This window comes from Pelophylax lessonae (assembly GCF_965119305.1).
Source record: "Pelophylax lessonae genome assembly, chromosome: 1".
NCBI lineage: Eukaryota > Metazoa > Chordata > Amphibia > Anura > Ranidae > Pelophylax > Pelophylax lessonae.
In genome coordinates, this window is record NC_138768.1 from 462,669,872 (window position 1) to 462,688,984 (window position 19,113).

General features: G+C 43.7%; 1 protein-coding gene across 4 annotated transcripts in view; it reads right to left on the bottom strand.

Annotated features, from left to right (window-relative positions):
• Window positions 1-308: 308 nt before the first annotated feature.
• The window catches only part of LOC309568295 (survival motor neuron protein 1-like), a 71,298-nt gene continuing 52,493 nt past the window's right edge, over window positions 309-19,113 (bottom strand). For all 4 annotated transcript variants that reach the window (XM_082273962.1, XM_082273960.1, XM_082273961.1 and 1 more), the window contains one exon: window positions 309-643. The gene's annotated coding sequence lies outside the window, so the exon portion shown is untranslated. The remainder of the gene's footprint in view (window positions 644-19,113) is intronic.

Consider the following 19,113-nt stretch of genomic DNA (forward strand, 5'->3'; position numbering starts at 1 on the left):
CCTCTTAAAAAAGTTTCCTGCACTATTTTGTGCGATTTCATGTGTGTTTTGCATAGACATCTGTGCATGAAGTCACACAGATGTCAGGCAAGTCGAACCTGAAATCATACTGACCTGCGGCTTTGAAATCTCTTGAAGTAGCCGCATTCGGTGAATGGGGGCTTAGAGTTTACAATTTTAAAAACTATTTTGTGAGTATTTGGATGGAATAGACTGAGATTGTATACGATTTCTTATCTACATTTTACGCGTCCTAATACTGACCTAAATCATATCATCTTCAAACATTATATTAAGAAGCTTTACAAAACATTTTCACCATTGATTTTATTTTTACCCTGTTAATCTTTCAATTTTTTTTATTTTGTTGCAAAGTTGTTTTAATACTCAGATAAATTTATCATTTTGGTCAGTAAAAGAGAAAGGAAAAATATAATAGCTGTGTACATGATAAATAGAATATGGCAATAAACTGGAAACATTTTATTATTATATCATTTAATATCTCTGTATGTGGGTCTCTCAACATGTGTGAGTAGTTGTCATGAAATAGGGCGAGGGCAGTGGAGGAGGCTGTCCAAGGGGAAAAGAGGAACGTAGCGAAGTGTCCTGCCTTCTCCATGGGAGAGATAATCCTTTCATTCTGGAGCAAAAAAACAACAATTAACAGAAAATAATCATAACACACTGTAAAGCGCTGCGCAAACTGTTGGCGCTATATAAATCCTGTATAATATAATGAAAATAATGATTATCATCTCAGAAACAGTTACTTTTCTCTATAAAAGCTTGGTTAAGTCATCTTTTCATTCCCATAAAAATCTCTCCAACCTTCTATACAGGTTTGTACATTTACATTGTATCTAAACACAAAAATGAAGTCTTTAGCTGCTGCTGAAATATGGTATATGTCCGCAGTACCGGGAAAGAGGGGGGGGGGGGGTTATCCACACTCCCAGCTGCTGTAGCGTAAAGTGTATAAATCTGAAAAGTCGACTGTCAGGTGGAAGTGATCGGGCAGTGCCAAATCATTTTCATGCACCCTCAGTATATTCAAACCCCACCTACAGTGGTTATAAAAAGTCTACACTACCCTGTTTAAGTGTCAGGTTTCTGTGATGTAAAAAAATGAGACAAAGATAAATAATTTCAGAACTTTTTCCAACTTTAATATTAACCTATAAACTGTACAACTCAGTTGAACAACAAGTTAAAATCTTTTAGGTGGAGGGAAGTAAAGATAAAAAAACTAAAGTAATACAGTGGCATAAGGGTGCACACCCTTAAACTAATACTTTGTTGGAGCACCTTTTGATTTTTTTTACAGCACTCAGTCTTTTTGGGTATGAGTCTATCAGCATGGCACATCTTGACTTGGCAATATTTGCCCACTCTTCTTTGCAAAAACACTCCAAATCTGTCAAATTGCATGGGCATCTCGTGTGCACAGCCCTCTTCAGATTATACCACAGATTTTCAATCCGATTCAATTCTGGGCTCTGGCTGGGCCATTCCAAAACTTTAATCTTCTTCTTGTGAAGCCATTACTTTGTTGATTTGGATGTATGCTTTGGGTCATTGTCATGCTGAAAGATGAAGTTCCTCTTCATGTTCAGCTGTCTGTAATGTTCTGGTACCTCTGGTACCCTTGTTCCATATTTCTCTCTTACTAAATTGCGTCCCATCTTGTTATCCAAGAGATGCATACACCTTTAAGACCGGATGACATCATTGCTGAGCGCCGCTATGAGCGGCTATTTCAATCGCCGGCTTTCTCTCACTCATTGCTCGTTCAAACCACATGTTCAGCGCACCTTCTCCTGTGAAGTCGGAGCTGCTGACATTTCCCTTTGCTGAACTGAAGCCGGAACCTCGCTGCTGATCCGTATCTCGCTACGGGATCACCTCTCTCTAAAGGACACTGTTACTACTAACCTATCTAAGTGATAAGTACCCCACAGGGGATTCCTTACTAACCAATCTCCTATTGTCATCTACTGCAATTACCAGGACTATCTGTATCTATCTATTCCCTATCATCTGCATAGACAGTTAGCTCTTGGGACTACCTTCAACTATCCTTGCACTAGGTTACTCTGTCTAAGTATACTCCATCTGTGTCCTCTTACCATCTGCACTATACTTGACATCAGAACCTATCTGCTTTACCATCACCTGCAACTCTCCTAATACTACTCTTAGTGCTCATCATACAATAGCCTGTCTCTCATCTATACATTCTCATATATTCTATCCCTCCATTAAACATCTGATTAAGTATATGTATATTGCATAACAGGCTGTGCACTGTGATGAAGTCCTGAGAGTTGGATATGTTTGTTCAACAGAATCTCTACAAGGCTACTGAGTGTAATAATTCTGCAGCTGTAAATCCATCCACTAACAAAAACGCATGAACGTCACAGATTGAACGAGCCCTAAAAAAAAATATGGATTCAGCAGAATTACCCACTCATGTACTACAATTAAAAAACAGCAAGTAGATGCATTGATCCTTGCGCTTACAGAGGTACAAAACGAAAATCAGACCTTGAGACAGCAGGTTGGCCGTCTCACACAGCTTTCTGCTGCTCAGCCCCGTGAGCCTAAGATAAACCCTCCTCTAGTGTTTTCTGGTGATCAGAGCAAATTTCATGAATTTAAAAACGCATGTCGATTGCTTTTTTTGTTAAAACCTCTAACCTACACCACTGACCAAATTAAGGTTTGTACCGTCATCTCCTATTTAACGGGTGAACCCCGGGCCTGGGCAGACGCTCTCTTTGAAAAGGATGATCCTCTCCTTAATTCTTACCCTTTATTCCTAGCACAACTCGCTAGTTTATATGAAGACCCCAATAAGCAGAGTACCGCTGATACCCAATTACGGGCCTTAAAACAAGGAAGGAGACCTGTTGAAGATTTCGTGGCAAATTTTAAAAGATGGTCCCCTGATTCAGGGTGGAACGACACATCTTTTTGAACGCAGTTTAGACTCGGCCTATCTGAGGCCGTTAAAGACGAGCTCGCCCGAGCGGATTTACCTGGCACTCTAGAGGGACTGATACAGACCAGTATCAATATTGACAGACGACTACGAGAAGATGGGCTCACCATTTTCCAGTCCTTCTCGGATGTTGCCTGCTGACCCTACTCCTATGGAAGTAGGAATGATACGCCCACCTCTGACCCTTTCTGAACGTGCCAGGAGGAAAACCGAACATCTTTGCATGTACTGCGCATCCCCGAATCATTTGATAAGCGGCTGTCCCCTTGTCCGCAAGAAAAGAGGGTGAGTGTTCAAATGTCTTGCTAGGGGGATTCACAACTTCCTTTTCTAATCCTTATCTTTTTGTTCATTTACCATTGCATTGGGACCAAACTAGGATCACCACCCAGGCTATGATCGACACAGGATCTTGTGGAAACTACATTGACATTTGTTTTGTCTCCCTTAATAAAATACCTATTGTTTCAAAACCCAAACCTGTCTCCGTTAGTTTTATTAACGGTACCCCTTTATCCTCTGGTCCTATCACCAGTCAGACACAGGCACTCCTTGTAACTGCTGACGAGTCTCATGTGGAGACCACCACCTTTGATGTATTAACTTCACCACATTTTCCAATCATTTTGGGACTTCCCTGGTTACACATACATCAACCAATCATCGATTGGAAAACAAGAACGCTAGCCTTCTCTTCTCACTATTGTGAAACGACGTGTAATCTCCCCACATATGATAGGATCCTGTCTGTAGTGCCGGATGACATTATACCCAAGTGTTATCAGGATTTATCGGAGGTTTTCCTTGAGAAAAACGCTCAAATGCTACCTCCCCATAGGGACTATGATTGTTGTATCGATCTACTCCCTAATAGCAAGTTGCCTTTCGAACATGTTTATCCTCTCTCACAGGATGAACTCTCTCATCTTAAGGAGTATCTGGATGAGAACTTGGCAAAAGGATTCATCCGACCTTCTACTTCCTCCACTGCTGCTGGACTCTTCTTTGTCCGCAATAAGGATTCTAGCCTTAGGCCTATCATTGATTTCAGACAATTAAATGCCATTACAATAAAGGATCGTTATCCTTTACCTCTTATTCCTGAACTTATCGAACAGGTGCGTGGAGCTTCTTTCTTTTCAAAATTGGACCTAAAAGGGGCATACAATTTAATTCGAATCCGTAAAGGGGATGAATGGAAGACGGCATTCAGAACCAGATACGGACTGTTTGAGTACCTTGTAATGCCATTTGGGCTATGTAATGCTCCCGCAGCCTTCCAACGGTTTATAAATGAGATATTCAGAGACTTGCTTGATGTTTGTGTTGTAGTATATTTGGACGATATACTTATCTATTCTCATTCCTTAACTGAGCACATAAAACATGTGAGACTTGTGTTGTCAAGGCTACTTGCACATAACTTATATGTTAAATCAAAAAAATGTTTGTTTCATAAAGAGGAAGTACTATTCCTAGGATATATTATATCTAAAAATGGAATCAAAATGGACATGAGCAAAATATCCTGCATTCTGGATTGGCCTGTGCCAACCACTCGCAAAGCATTACAAAGGTTCCTAGGATTCTCTAACTACTATAGGAAATTCATTAAGAACTTCTCTGCGATTGTGAAACCTCTCACACAACTCACAAGCACGAAGAAACCATTTAATTGGTCAACAGAAGCAAATGGAGCATTCTGTCTGCTGAAATCAAGCTTTACTACTGCCCCCATACTATGCCATCAAGACCCATCCCTTCAATACATCTTGGAGGTAGATGCGTCAAATATGGCAGTAGGAGCAGTTCTCTCACAACGACCAACAAACACCTCACCTCTTCACCCAGTTGCTTTCTTCTCAAAGTCATTAAGCAGCCCCGAGGTGAACTACCCAGTAGGTGAGAAGGAGTTACTAGCCATAAAACTGGCGTTAGAGAATTGGCGACATCTACTTGAGGGCACTCAATTGCCAATCCTGATATATACTGATCACAAAAACCTTCAATACCTTCAGACTAATAGAACTCTTTCCCACCGGCAGGTACGGTGGTCGTTATTCTTTCTGAGATTTAATTTTTTAGTGACTTACACGCCCGCAGACAAAAATAAAAAAGCGGATGCACTTTCACGACTAGCCGAGAAAGATTGTACCGAGGTTCCCTCAGTTCCTATAATACCACTTGAACGTATTATCGGTGTCGTTCGCTCCGTGAAGGAAGAGATTTTGCACAGCATAGGACTGGACTCACCTCCACCACAACTAACTACTGACGCAGAAGGCTTCCTCTACTACAACGATAAATTATACATACCCCCTACTATGCGAACCAAGATCTTGGAATTGTCGCATGATGTACCTATGGCAGGACATATGGGTATGACTAAAACTTTCAATCTACTTACTAGGCAGTTTTGGTGGCCAGACATGAAGACAACCGTAAAAAAGTTTGTTTCATCTTGTGATATCTGTGCAAGGTCTAAAATTGACAACACAAAACCATCGGGGTTACTTTGTAGTTTACCAATACCCCAGGTTCCGTGGGAAGTGGTATCCTTAGACTTCATAGTGGAACTACCACCTTCCAAAGGATTCAACACCATCTTGGTGTCAGTGGACCATCTGACCAAGATGGCACATTTCACTCCTATCCGAAAACTAACTTCATCCAAACAAACAGCGGAATTGCTTGTGAAACATGTCTTTAAGTTACATGGTATTCCAAAAACACTGCTGTCTGACCGTGGTTCACAATTCATCTCAAAGTTTTGGCTAGCTCTATGTCAGATACTACGAATAGAGCGTAAACTTACTTCTCCCTACCACCCTCAGACCAACGGACAGACAGAGAGAGTTAACCAGTGCATTGAACAGTATCTGCGTTGCTATACTTCGTATCTACAGGACGATTGGGCAGATCTCCTCCCGCTAGCGGAATTCGCCTATAACAACGCGACTCATAGCACTACTAAACAAAGTCCATTTTACCTAAATTATGGGTTTCATCCCACACTCCTTCCTCCACGTATCTTGCCATCAAGTAATCCAGTGGCATCTGATTATCTTGCCCAGATAAAGGATTCTCTGGGATTACTCAACAATACCATATCCCATGCTCATAGCCAACAAAAGAAGTACTACGACCTCCGTAGGAAACCCTCTCCCCAATATGCCATTGGGGATCTTGTTTTGCTTTCTACAAAAAATCTGAGATTAAAAATCCCTAGTAAAAAACTTGGACCTCTATTTCTGGGACCTTTCCCAATAGAGAAGCTTATTGGAAAAGCTGCAGTACAACTCACATTACCAACGGACCTCAAGATACATCCCATCTTCCATGTGTCGCTACTGAAGCCCCATGTTCCTAACCAAGGAATAAGGCCTACTATCTCACCTCCACCTCCTATACAAGTGGAAGGTGGAGAAGAATTTGAGATAAAAGAGATTTTGGATTCCCGTTTCCATAGAAGAAGACTCCAGTATCTTGTACGATGGAAGAACTATGGGCCCCAAGATGACACCTGGCTGGATACCTCCGATATACATGCCCCTAGACTGATTCGCAATTTCCACTCGAAATATCCAGAAAAACCAGTTCTAGAGGCCTTCCGGAGCCGGCCTTAAGGGGGGGGGGTACTGTAATGTTCTGGTACCTCTGGTACCCTTGTTCCATATTTCTCTCTTACTAAATTGCGTCCCATCTTGTTATCCAAGAGACGCATACACCTTTAAGACCGGATGACATCATTGCTGAGCGCCGCTATGAGCGGCTATTTCAATCGCCGGCTTTCTCTCACTCATTGCTCATTCAAACCACATGTTCAGCGCACCTTCTCCTGTGAAGTCGGAGCTGCTGACATTTCCCTTTGCTGAACTGAAGCCGGAACCTCGCTGCTGATCCGTATCTCGCTACGGGATCACCTCTCTCTAAAGGACACTGTTACTACTAACCTATCTAAGTGATAAGTACCCCACAGGGGATTCCTTACTAACCAATCTCCTACTGTCATCTACTGCAATTACCAGGACTATCTGTATCTATCTATTCCCTATCATCTGCATAGACAGTTAGCTCTTGGGACTACCTTCAACTATCCTTGCACTAGGTTACTCTGTCTAAGTATACTCCATCTGTGTCCTCTTACCATCTGCACTATACTTGACATCAGAACCTATCTGCTTTACCATCGCCTGCAACTCTCCTAATACTACTCTTAGTGCTCACCATACAATAGCCTGTCTCTCATCTATACATTCTCATATATTCTATCCCTCCATTAAACATCTGATTGAGTATATGTATATTGCATAACAGGCTGTGCACTGCGATGAAGTCCTGAGAGTTGGATATGTTTGTTCAACAGAATCTCTACAAGGCTACTGAGTGTAATAATTCTGCAGCTGTAAATCCATCCACTAACAAAAACGCATGAACGTCACACTGTCTAGCAGAAGCCTGAAGGTTTTGTGCCAATATTGACTGGTATTTGGAACTGTTCATAATTCCCTCTACCTTGACTAAGGTCCCTGTTCCAGCTAAAGAAAAAGAGCCCCAAAGCATGATGCTGCCACCATGTTTCACTGTAAGCATGGTGCTCTTTTGGTGATGTGCTGTGTTTTTACGCCAAGCATATCTTTTGGAATTATGGCCAAAAAGTTCAACCTTGGTTTCATCAGACCATAACACATTTTTACCACATGGTTTTGGGAGACTTCAAATATGTTTTTGCAAATTTATCCAGGCTTGGACGTTTTTCTTCGTAAGAAAAGGCTTCCGTCTTGCCACTCTACCCCATAGCCCAGACATATACAGAATATGGGAGATTGTTGTCACACAGCCAGTACTTGTCTGATATTCCTGCCAGCTCCTTTAAATGTTGCTGTAGGCTTCTTGGCAGCCTCCCTGACCAGTTTTCTTCTCATCTTTTTATCAATTATGGAGGGATGTCCCGTTCTTGGTAATGTCACTGTTGTGCCATATTTTCTCCGCTTGATGATGACTTTTGTAGCAGAGTGTCCCAGAGAGAGCTGGGAGAAGTCCTGTTTGGGGTTTATACATCTCCCAGGCTCCTCTCCTACACGTTTAGGGATTTCTGATCCACAATCCAATTAAGATCTTGGTCCTCACCCCCAGGCCAGATTAGGCTCACCTGGGACAGACAGCCAGTGCTCTCATCCTGGGAAATCAGACACCTTCTGTCTGTGAGAGAAAAAGGTTGGTGAAAATATACAAGTTGTATATGTGGAAGCTGACAAGCTGTAGGCTTGCACAGCCTGGTAGTTAGGACTTGTATATATTGTATAGTTAGTTCCGAGTCATGGCTAGGTTTTTGTTTTGTTATTTTTGTTCATGTTTGTTTTTTCTAAGACACTGTACAGCACCTGTATATAGACTTGGAAATATCACAAATAAACACTGCAATGTTTGTCACTACCTCACTGTATTTGGTATCTGTGCCTAAGAGACTGCTTATCCCCAGGGAGCTTTGTACCTGCTACCTGTTCCCCAGCTTACATATGGTGGAGGATGCAGGCAGCTGTAGTAGGTTAGGACTTAAAGGGCCAGTACCTGGAATGACTAAACATGGAGGAAATTCTCAAACAGTTGGTGTTGTCTATTGCTGCATAGCAGAAAGCAAATGCTGCACAACAGCAAGCAAACTCTATCGCACAAGTGCAAACAAAGGCGCTGTGCCAACAGATTGGTGCTGTACAGAAGCAAACGCAGAGGTTGTTTGAACAGCTAGCCACTGCTGCAAAAGCGGATAGGAAAACCCTGACTGAGGTTGTGGAGACGCTGGCGCAGTGGTCACCTGCTATAATTGAAGGTGTTGGAGACCAGCCCTCAACCATCCATGTGGGTCGCTTCCTCTCCAAGATGACGACCCAGAGGCCTTCCTGCTGATGTTTAAAAGGACCACTGAGAAGAAAGGTTGGCCTAACCCAGTGGGCCAGACTGGTTGCACTCTTACCTACTAAAGAATTGCTAAAGACCTACTATGATCTGGAGGCGGCAGAAGCAAGGGAGTTTGAGAAGGTGAAGCAAGAAATCCTGGCTTGACTAGGTGTCACCTTGGCCGTTTCGAGCACAGCGGGTCTACAGCTGGTCCTTCCGAGATGAAAGGCCCCTAAGATCACAGATGTTTGACCAAATCCACCTGGTTTGGAAATGGCTACAGCTGGAATCCCTGTCTAGGCCACAAATAGTGGAGTATGTGGTCATGGACCGATTCCTGACGTCACTACCAATTCCTCTGCAGAAGTGGGTGAGTCAAGGGGCCCCCAAGTCGGCAGACAACCTGCTGGAGCGCGTTGAAAAGTACATTGTTGCAGAGATCCTGGTCACCACCCCTACAGTTGCACGGACTTTCCACCCAAAGCCACGGTTTCCACAGGCAACCGGTAAGACTGTTCCAGGGGAAGTGGGTGGTAAGCATGGCAGTAAAACAGAGGGGAGGCTTTTTTGTGCCAGGTCTGAATATTGGCGCCCAAACAAGAGAAGCCAGGGCCTGTCAGCAAACCTAACTGTATAAATGTTAAGTGTTTCTGTTGTCAGCAACTGGGACATGTTGCAGCAAACTGTCCATTGACAGATGAGCCTATGCAATGTGACTTATCTTTCAGACAGCAATTCTGGGTAAACACGTGTCAAATGACTGTCAGTAATAAGCCTATTATGGCCTTGCTGGACTCAGGAAGTTTGATTACTTTGGTTAACGCTGATGTGGTTAAGCCTGAGAACTCTCATGCTAAAAAACTTTCTGTGAGTATTGTGTACATGGGGATATCCAGGGGTATCCTATAGCCCCGGTAAAGTTTCAATTTGACATAGGTACTGTGACTCATCTTGTCGGATTTGTACCCCACTTAGTGCATGAGGCCATAGTTGGCAGGGATTTCCCCAAGTTTTGGGAACTGTGGGATTGTCCAGACTCGATCACAGTAGCCGAATCAGAGGCAGAGCCAGAATCCCTGGCCAGCACATAAAATGTGGGTTCAGGTGCCTCCTTTCAGGAATCCCCAGGTCTTCCTTTCTCTGTTATGACAGGAGAACTGGAGGAGACTGAGGAAGTCCCCACAGCCAGTGAAAGTGGACAGCCTTCTGCTGACACTGACGTTACATTAGAATTTATTGATCTTAATGTGCACCAGGAAAACTTTGGTACTAAGCAGAGAAAAAGACCCTACCCTTGCCAGGGCCTGGGAAAAAGTGGTATTGGTTAACGGTGTGCCTGTTGAACCAGGGAAAAGGCCGTGTTTTCCGTATTTCAGTAGCAATGAGGATGTAATGCATCGAATGTATAAAAAGAATGGTGAAATTGTTGAACAGTTGGTGGTCCCTAAACCGTACAGAAGGGTGGTACTAGAACTTGCCCATGGACACTTGCTGGGTGGCCATTTTGGACTTCTTGCTTCCATACTTGATGTTTGCTATCAGGGAGGTTCCCCAATCCTTTACTGGGTACTCTCCATTTGAGCTGCTCTATGAGAGACACTCTCGGGGACTCAGACATAACCATGGAAACCTGGGAGGGGGAGTAGACACCCCACAAAAGTGTAATTGAGCATATTGCTCAAATGCAGGACAGAATTGCAGCGACAATGCGTGGTAAAGGAACACTTACTTCAGGCCCAAGAAGCCCAACAAAGAATATACAACAGGGGGGCCCAACTCTGTGTTTTCTCAACAAGTTCCTACTTGGCTAGTGGCAGGGTCCCTTTGAAGTAGTTGGAAGAGTTAGGGAGGTGAATTACAAGGTAGATTAGCTGGGTAAAAGAAAGCCTAAGCAGATATACCATGCAAACCTTTTAAAGCCCTGGAAGGATAGGCTGGCATTAGCTGCAAGCTTTGTGCCTGTAACTCCTGGGAGTACCGAGTCCCCTCTGGTCCCTGAAGTTACAATTCCAGACACACTGTCTCGTTCCCAAAAGCAGGAAGTTACAGAGCTCCTGATAAGGAACAGAGAAACATTTGTACCTTTTTGTTTTTTTTTAATTTTTGAAAAGTTACCAGGCACAACTTCAGTGGTTCAGCATGATATTGTTACTGAACCTGGTGTACATGTCAAACTCAAGCCATGCAGAATTCCTGAAGCTAGGAGAAAGGACATCAGAGACAAAGTCAAAAGGATGCTGGAGCCAGATGTCATTATGGAGTCCAATAGTAACTGGTCTAGTCCCATCGTGTTAGTCCCAAAACCGGAAGGTACTTGGAGGTTTTGTAATGACTTCAGGAAACTTAATTCAGTGGCAAAATTTGACATGTACCCAATGCCCAGAGTAGACGAAATTATAGCCTGACTTTTCAAAATCCACTATCTGACAACTTTAGACTTGACCAATGGGATATTGGCAGATCCCCCTGACTGATAGCGCCAAAGAAAAGACTGTGTTCGTGACCCCTGAAGGTTCATTTCAGTACAAAAAAGATGCCCTTTGGGTTGAAAAATACCCCTGCAACATTTCAGAGGGACATGGACAGGAACCTAAGACCTCACCACCAGTATTCAGCAGCCAATCTAGACAACATAGTGATACTGACTGGGAGTCTCACTTTCCCCCAGGTCCAGGCAGTCTTGAATTCCCTTTTCAAGGAAGGTTTTACGGCAAATCCAAAAAAGTGCGCAATTGGTTTAGAAGAAACCAGGTATTTTGGCTACACTATTGGTCGAGGAGTCATAAAATCCCAATTAAACAAAGAAGAATCCGACCAAAAGTGGCCACGTCCGGTAAACAGGGGATACTATAGAGGGTTCATCCCAAATGTTGCCACTTTAGCAGCTCCACTGACTGACCTTACAAAAGGGAAAGACACAGTAATGGTAAAATGGACCCCAGAAGCAGAAGAGTTTTTCCAAATCTTGTTGTTTCCCCCTCGATTTTTCCAAAGATTTTTTAGTTCAGACGGATGCGTCTGATGTTGGAATTGGGGCAGTATTGCCACAGGTACACAATGGGGAAGAACACCCTGTGGTGTACCTGAACAGAAAGCCTAACCCCATGGAGCCTAAGCCTTTTTCTGACATATGTTGCTTACAAGTTAAAATCAGTATTTTGTGCTAGAAAATTACTTAGATAATATTATATATACTGTATATATATATATATATATATATATATATATATATATATATATTTTTTTTTTTTTTTTTTTAGTAGAGACCCTAGAGAATAAAATAATGGTGATCATTGCAATATTTTATGTCACACGGTATTTGCGCAGCGGTCTTTCAAAAGCAATTTTTTAGGAAGAAATACAGTTTTATTAATTAAAACAAAACAAAACAGTAAAGTTAGCCCAATTTTTGTATAATGTAAAAGATGATGTTACACTGAGTAAAGAGATACCTAACATGTCATGCTTTAAAATTGCGCACATTTGTGGAATGGCAACAAACTTCGGTACTTAAAAAAACGGAATTTTTGTAAAATCTTACCTGTAAAATTCCTTTCTCTGAGTCCTCCGACAGTCGCCGCCTCTTCATATTCGTCACATATGGGGTATTAGACTTTGCTCCGAAGGAGTAGCTAGGCAACAGAATATGTTAACAATAAAGCTTTAACATATCCCACCCTCAAGGGGTGGTCCCCTCAGTCAATACCCTCCTACTTCCTGCAACCATATCTCAGTTTTAGTGGAATAGCAGTAGAGTATACATTCAACCCCAAAAGAGGGGCGGGGCGGCGACTGTCGGAGGACTCAGAGAAAGGAATTTTACAGGTAAGATTTTACAAAAATTCCGTTTTCTCTTACGTCCTCCGACAGTCGCCGCCTCTTCATATTCGTCACATATGGGGACGTCCCAAAGCAGTGCAAACATGAGGGGTGGGAAACGCATCCGCGCCGAAAGGCAACGCAGTCTCCACATCAAAGAAAGGAACCTTACCAAAGGAAGGAAACCAGCTGGGCAACAGCAAAAATAAGTGCTCAACAGGAGCAACAACCCAGGAAAAGACAAAAAAACCAGGGAATACAAAGATATCCCAACAGCCAGGAGTCCCCAACAAGGGACCCTATGGAACAGCCGCACTAAGAACCTTGCGGCCAAAGGAAGCATCCGCCGATGCCTGAACATCTACTTTGTAGAATTTTGTGAAAGTGTGCACGGTCGACCAGGTCGCCGCCTTACACACCTGGGCTACAGAAGCCCCATGACGGCAGGCCCAAGACGTACTCAGTGATCTAGTAGAGTGCGCCTTCACAGGCACAGGGGGAACCTTCCCCTGCAAGGCATAGGCCTGTTCAATGGTCTGCCTGATCCATTTGGCGATGGTAGAGGCCGAAGCCGCCATGCCCTTCCGAGGACCCTCTGGAAGAACAAACAAGGAGTCCGTCTTACGAAAAGACTCAGTCGATTTAAGGTAAACCCCAATCGCCCGAACAACATCCAGAGAGTGCAATCTCACCTCCTTTGGATGTTTAGGCTTCGTGCACAACGAAGGCAAAACAATATCCTCGTTAAGATGGAATTCCGAAACTCGTTTCGGCAGAAAAGAAGGATTAGGTCGCAAGACCACCTTATCCAAATGAACAACCAGGAACGGAGACTTGCAGGACAAAGCCGCCAGTTCCGACACTCTGCGAGCCGAAGTGATCGCCACCAAAAAGGCGACCTTTTTGGACAACAGAGACAACGAGATCCTGACAAGCTAGACATTAAAACTGAGATATGGTTGCAGGAAGTAGGAGGGTATTGACTGAGGGGACCACCCCTTGAGGGTGGGATATGTTAAAGCTTTATTGTTAACATATTCTGTTGCCTAGCTACTCCTTCGGAGCAAAGTCTAATACCCCATATGTGACGAATATGAAGAGGCGGCGACTGTCGGAGGACGTAAGAGAAATGGGATTTTTGACCTACCGTAAAATCCATTTCTCTGATGTTTGACGGACACAGCTCCTGATATTCATAACCATTGGGTTATACTGCCCCCTACAGGAGTAGGACACTAGGCAGAAAATAATTCTGGCTACACCCATGGGCAGTTCCAGGGGGTATACTCTCTCTCTGCTATAGCCACTCAGTTTTGTTACAAGCAGTGTCAGGAGAATTATAACTCCACAGAGTGGTGGGTGCTGTGTCCGTCAATGAACATCAGAGAAATGGATTTTACGGTAAGTCAAAAATCCAATTTTGTCTTTCGTTCATTGACGGACACAGCTCATGATATTCATAACCACTGGGACGCCCCAAAGCAGTGTTAAACATGAGGGGTGGGAACAACAAAAAAATTCCCAAGGCTAAACATTAGCCAACCAGGCAACAGGAGCACAACCAAACATCTAGAGCCCACCTGAAAAAAAAAAACAACACACCCTCAACGCAGCTGCAAAACCTTGGGGCCAAAAGAATCACCTGCAGATGCCAACACATCTACTTTATAAAACTTTGTAAAAATGTGTATCGATGACCAGGTGGCCGCCTTGCAAACCTGTGTCACTGACGCCTGATGACGGAAAGCCCAGGAGGCACTAAGCACCCTAGTAGAGTGCCCCTTCACAGGCAAAGGAGGAACCTGACCCCTGATGGAATAGGCCTGAACCATCGTTTGTCTGATACATCTGATATTGGCGCAGAGGAAGCGGACAACCCAGGAGGCACTAAGCGCCCTAGTAGAGTGCCCCTTCACAGGCAAAGGAGGAACCTGACCCCTAAAGGAATAGGCCTGAACCATCGTCTGTCTGATACATCTGATATTGGCGCAGAGGAAGCGGACAACCCTTTTCGAGGTCCATCCATGAGCACAAAGAGAGAGTCTGACTTCCTGAAAGACTGCATAGCTGCCAGGTACACCCTAATTGCCCCGACCACATCCAAGGCATGCAAGGCAATTTGCTTCAGATGTTTAGGCCTGCGACACAGGGAAGGGGGATAAAGTTTGAAACACGAAATCATAAATTATAATATAATAATAATACATTTTATTCAATAATATAATCAAACCAAAAACACTGAAATGTATACAAACAAGGGGTGTGATAACACTAGTAACTGTAATAATGGTTTAGTAAACATCTCAGATATGAAAGATTTTGAAACATGGGACTGCACAAAGTCCAACGTTACAATCGGGACAATAGAATCTGGTTTCCTTTCTTATTTTCCTTCCACTGGCATCTCTCATTGAGCAACAAACCACGCGCATCCTTGTAGGTGCTGACTTTTTCTCAGTTGGTGGGATGTAGTCCATGAAGTGAAGACCAGTCAGGCGTTCCGGGTTAACAATGCCAACAGCACGGTGTCCAGATCTATTCACAGCCATTGATGGTGTTTGGTGATTCAGAAACATATGTTCGGCAACTTTCCAAATGAAGTCCGAATGAATCACAGGCTTGTAACTCATTTTTTTTAGCTAAATGTAGGCATTCCACAAGCATTGCTCAAGAAGATGTCTGAAGATCTTCTTATAATACTTCTTTTGCTGTTTCTCCATTGCTGGATAGAATGTCATTGCTTGGTCGGCTCTGTCGACACTTCCCATGTTGTTGTTGTAGTCTATCACTACTTCATGACTTCTTTCCCACCTTTCATGCGTACCATAACAGTGGAGGTGTTATGCACTGTACTCATTAGGGGCACATCTTTTTTGTCCCACCATCGCAGTGCCATCATTTTGCCTTTCTGCCAGGCAACAATTTCTCCTGTCTTGAGCTTCTTTTTGCCAAACATTGGCGGCATGTCGCGCCTGTTAGCCCTTACGGTTCCATAGGCATCGGTTTTGTTTTGCAGTAGAACCTCATAAAGTTCAGATGTATAAAAGTTGTCAGTTGTTACACAATAGCCCTGATTTAGCAATGGCTCAATTAGTGAAAGAACAGAAGATGTTGCCATTCCATAATTGCTGTATTTTTGATCAAATTTTGTTCCTTTTCAAGTGTATATCACTGAATTCCAAATGTAGCCAGTTGGTGAATCGCATAGCATGTAGGATTTTACGCCAAATCATACCCTCTTTGATGCAATGTATTGCACCTAGCTGAGCCTTTCCTTGTAGGCCATTAGACTTTCATCTATGCTGATGTCTCTTTCTGGCACATAGCTCCGTTGGAAATTCTGTAGAATCCTTTGATATCTTTCCCACATTTTTTTTTAGTTTTGGTGCAGGATGAGTAGTTTCATCAAATTCTTCATTGTTTTCGAAGTGGAGATATTTGATTATGAGGGAAAATCTGTATTCTGACTTGACTGTGCCAAAGAATGGAGTGGCAAGTAATGTTTTGGTTGTCCAATACCTCTTCTGCAGGGGTTTACCCCACTACTCCCTGAAGAATTATTAGGCCCAGAAATTTCCAAATGTCATCTTTGGTCACTGGTTCCCACTTTCTGCATCTTGTAAACTTCTGATGCGTAGCCAATTGTTGCTCTTTGCACCGGTTTGTCTCAGTAGCTATTTTTTCAATAACCTCATCGGTCAGAAATAATTGTAGGTATGCCCAGGGGATGTTATGGTCAATGTAAACTTTATACCAGGTGCTCCGGTAAATGGGAATCTTGGGGGCGCTGCCTGATCTGTACCACAGTCAATAGAGCACCAAGTTCTCAAATCGCTGAGCTCAGTCGCAGAATCGTCGCTGTCGTCACTTTCAGTACCTGATGACGAATTTTCCCACTAATTACTATTGCTCAGTTCTTCAAATAATTCTGATTCACTGTCGCTGTTTTCCAGTTCGTCTAAAAGCGCTTTTGAGCTAAAAGAACGCTTTTTGGATGCCATGGACATTCTCAATTTTCCAGGCACAAAGAACTGCAAAAGCACAGGCAGGGCACTGGAAAAGCTACTAGGTGAAAAGCTGTGGTGAAATGGCTTGATACAAAGTTGTAATCCTAACAGATTACACTGTATCATGTGATTTGTTTTATTTACTTTTTTTAAATTCCCGCCGGTTCCACCACCCCCCCCCCCTGCGTCGCAGCGCACGCAGGGGAGGGAACCTGAAGAGCGGTGCCGGCATCGGCCGGAGCACACAGCGGCAGGACAGCAGGAGGATGGCTGCAGGACATTGGGGGGATCGTAGCAGAAGGTAAGTGTGATTGTGGGGTAATCCCAATTGTGGCTCGAGGTTACCGCTTTTGGCACTGTATATTAACCCCGAGCCACACTCGGGAATACCGCCAGGGAATTTAAGGCTCTAGTACCCAGGAGTAATGTCATGTCACGGGTTTTTACATCGGAGACCTGATCAGAGCCGAATGCGGCTTTGTTCCGGTCTTTGGCCAGCCGACATGCTGGCTGTTTTCTCCGGTCTCCTTGTGGGACAGGAGACATGGCTAAGCCGCGAATGCGGAGAGAGGGGGGGATATGCCCCGTTCCGCTCCTTTTAATGACAGCCAAGTGGCTGCTCCACCATATCAGTTGTCATTGCAAGAAAGCCTACCGTCGGCTCTAAACAACGGTGCTAAGGTGATGCCTCTAGCTGCAGGCATCACTCCAGTACAACCCCCTGAACCTGAGGCCACATATTTGCGTTTCGTCTGCTTTATTGAACATAAGCGAAAGTATGCTATTATAGAAAAGGAATGTTTAGCCATAAAGTGGGCATTAGACGCACTAAGGTATTATCTATTAGGGCGCAAGTTTGAGTTAATAACTGACCATGCTCCCCTTAAGTGGATAGCCCAAAAAAAAAACACAAATAGATGGGTGAACCCTTGGTTTCTGGCTCTTCAGGACTATGCCTTTACTGTAAAGCACAGGCAAGGGCTTAAGATGGGGAATGTAGATGCCCTGTCCCAGGTTCACTCCTGTTGGGCCACCAGTATTCCAACCCTGGGGCTGAAACAAGAGGGAGGGGGGGGGGGGGGTTTGTAGCAGAGCATTCCAGAGAGAGCTGGGAAAAGTCCTGTTCGGGATTGATACATCTCCCAGGCTTTTCACCTAAACATTTAGGGATTTCTGATCCACAATGCAGTTCAGGTCTTGGTCCTCTCCCCAAGGCCAATTTAGGCTCACCTGGGACAGACAGCCAGTGCTCTCATCCTGGGAAATCAGACACCTTCTGTCTGTGAGAGAAAAAGGTTGGTGAAAGCATACAAGTTGTATATGTTGAAGCTGACAAGCAGTATGCTTGCTCAGCCTGGTAGTTAGGACTTGTATATATTGTATAGATAGTGCCGAGACACTGTACAGCACCTGTAAATATCACAAATAAACACTGCACTGTTTGTCACTACCTCACTGGATTTGGTATCTGTGCCTGAGAGACTGCTAATCCCAGGGAGCTTTGTACCTGCTACCTGTTCCCCAACTTACACTGTCTTCACTGTGTTCCATGGTATATCTAATGCCTTACAAACTCTTTTGTACCCTTCTCCTGACTGATACCTTTTAACAATAAGATCCCTCTGAAGCACCTTGCGGACCATGGCTTTTGCTGTAGGGTGCGACTAAGAAAATGTCAGGAACGACCTACTAGAACAGCTGAACTTTATTTAGGGTAATCAAAGGCACTTTAAATGATGACAGGTGTGTACTGACTCCTATTTAACATGAGTTTGAATTTGATTGCTTAATTCTGAACACAGCTACATCCCCAGTTATAAGTTAGTGTGCACAGTTATGCAACAACATTATTTTAGTTTTTTATTCTTACTTCCCCCCTAAAAGATTTCAGTTTGTTTTTGAACCGAGATGAAAAGTTTATAGGTCACATTAAAGGTGGAAAAAGTTCTGAAATTATTTACAGAAACCTGACATTTTAACTGGGGTGTGTAAACTTTTTATATATCTACTGTATGTGCCCTAACCCTGTACATTCACAAGGCAACAACCCCCCCCCCCCATTCGGGCACACCTCAGCCATGTTTTCTGGGCTCTGCACCCCCAGTTTTAGGCCCGGGAACCACATAGCAGGTGCCGACAGGTAATGGGGAAGTGAACCTCTGAACTACTCTACCTAGTAAGATCAGCTGTCACATGCCACAGTGCCAGGGGAAGAAGCTAATGGGATACAATCTGCATTCCATTAGTTACACTGGAGGGCAGATGAGACAACAGGGGGTCAAAAATACCCCTGATGTCCCTTTGAAGAGAACCTGTCACAATCCATGGGGCTGAACAAAAGAAATGTAAGCATGTATGGCTAATTAGGAATTAGAGTCATGG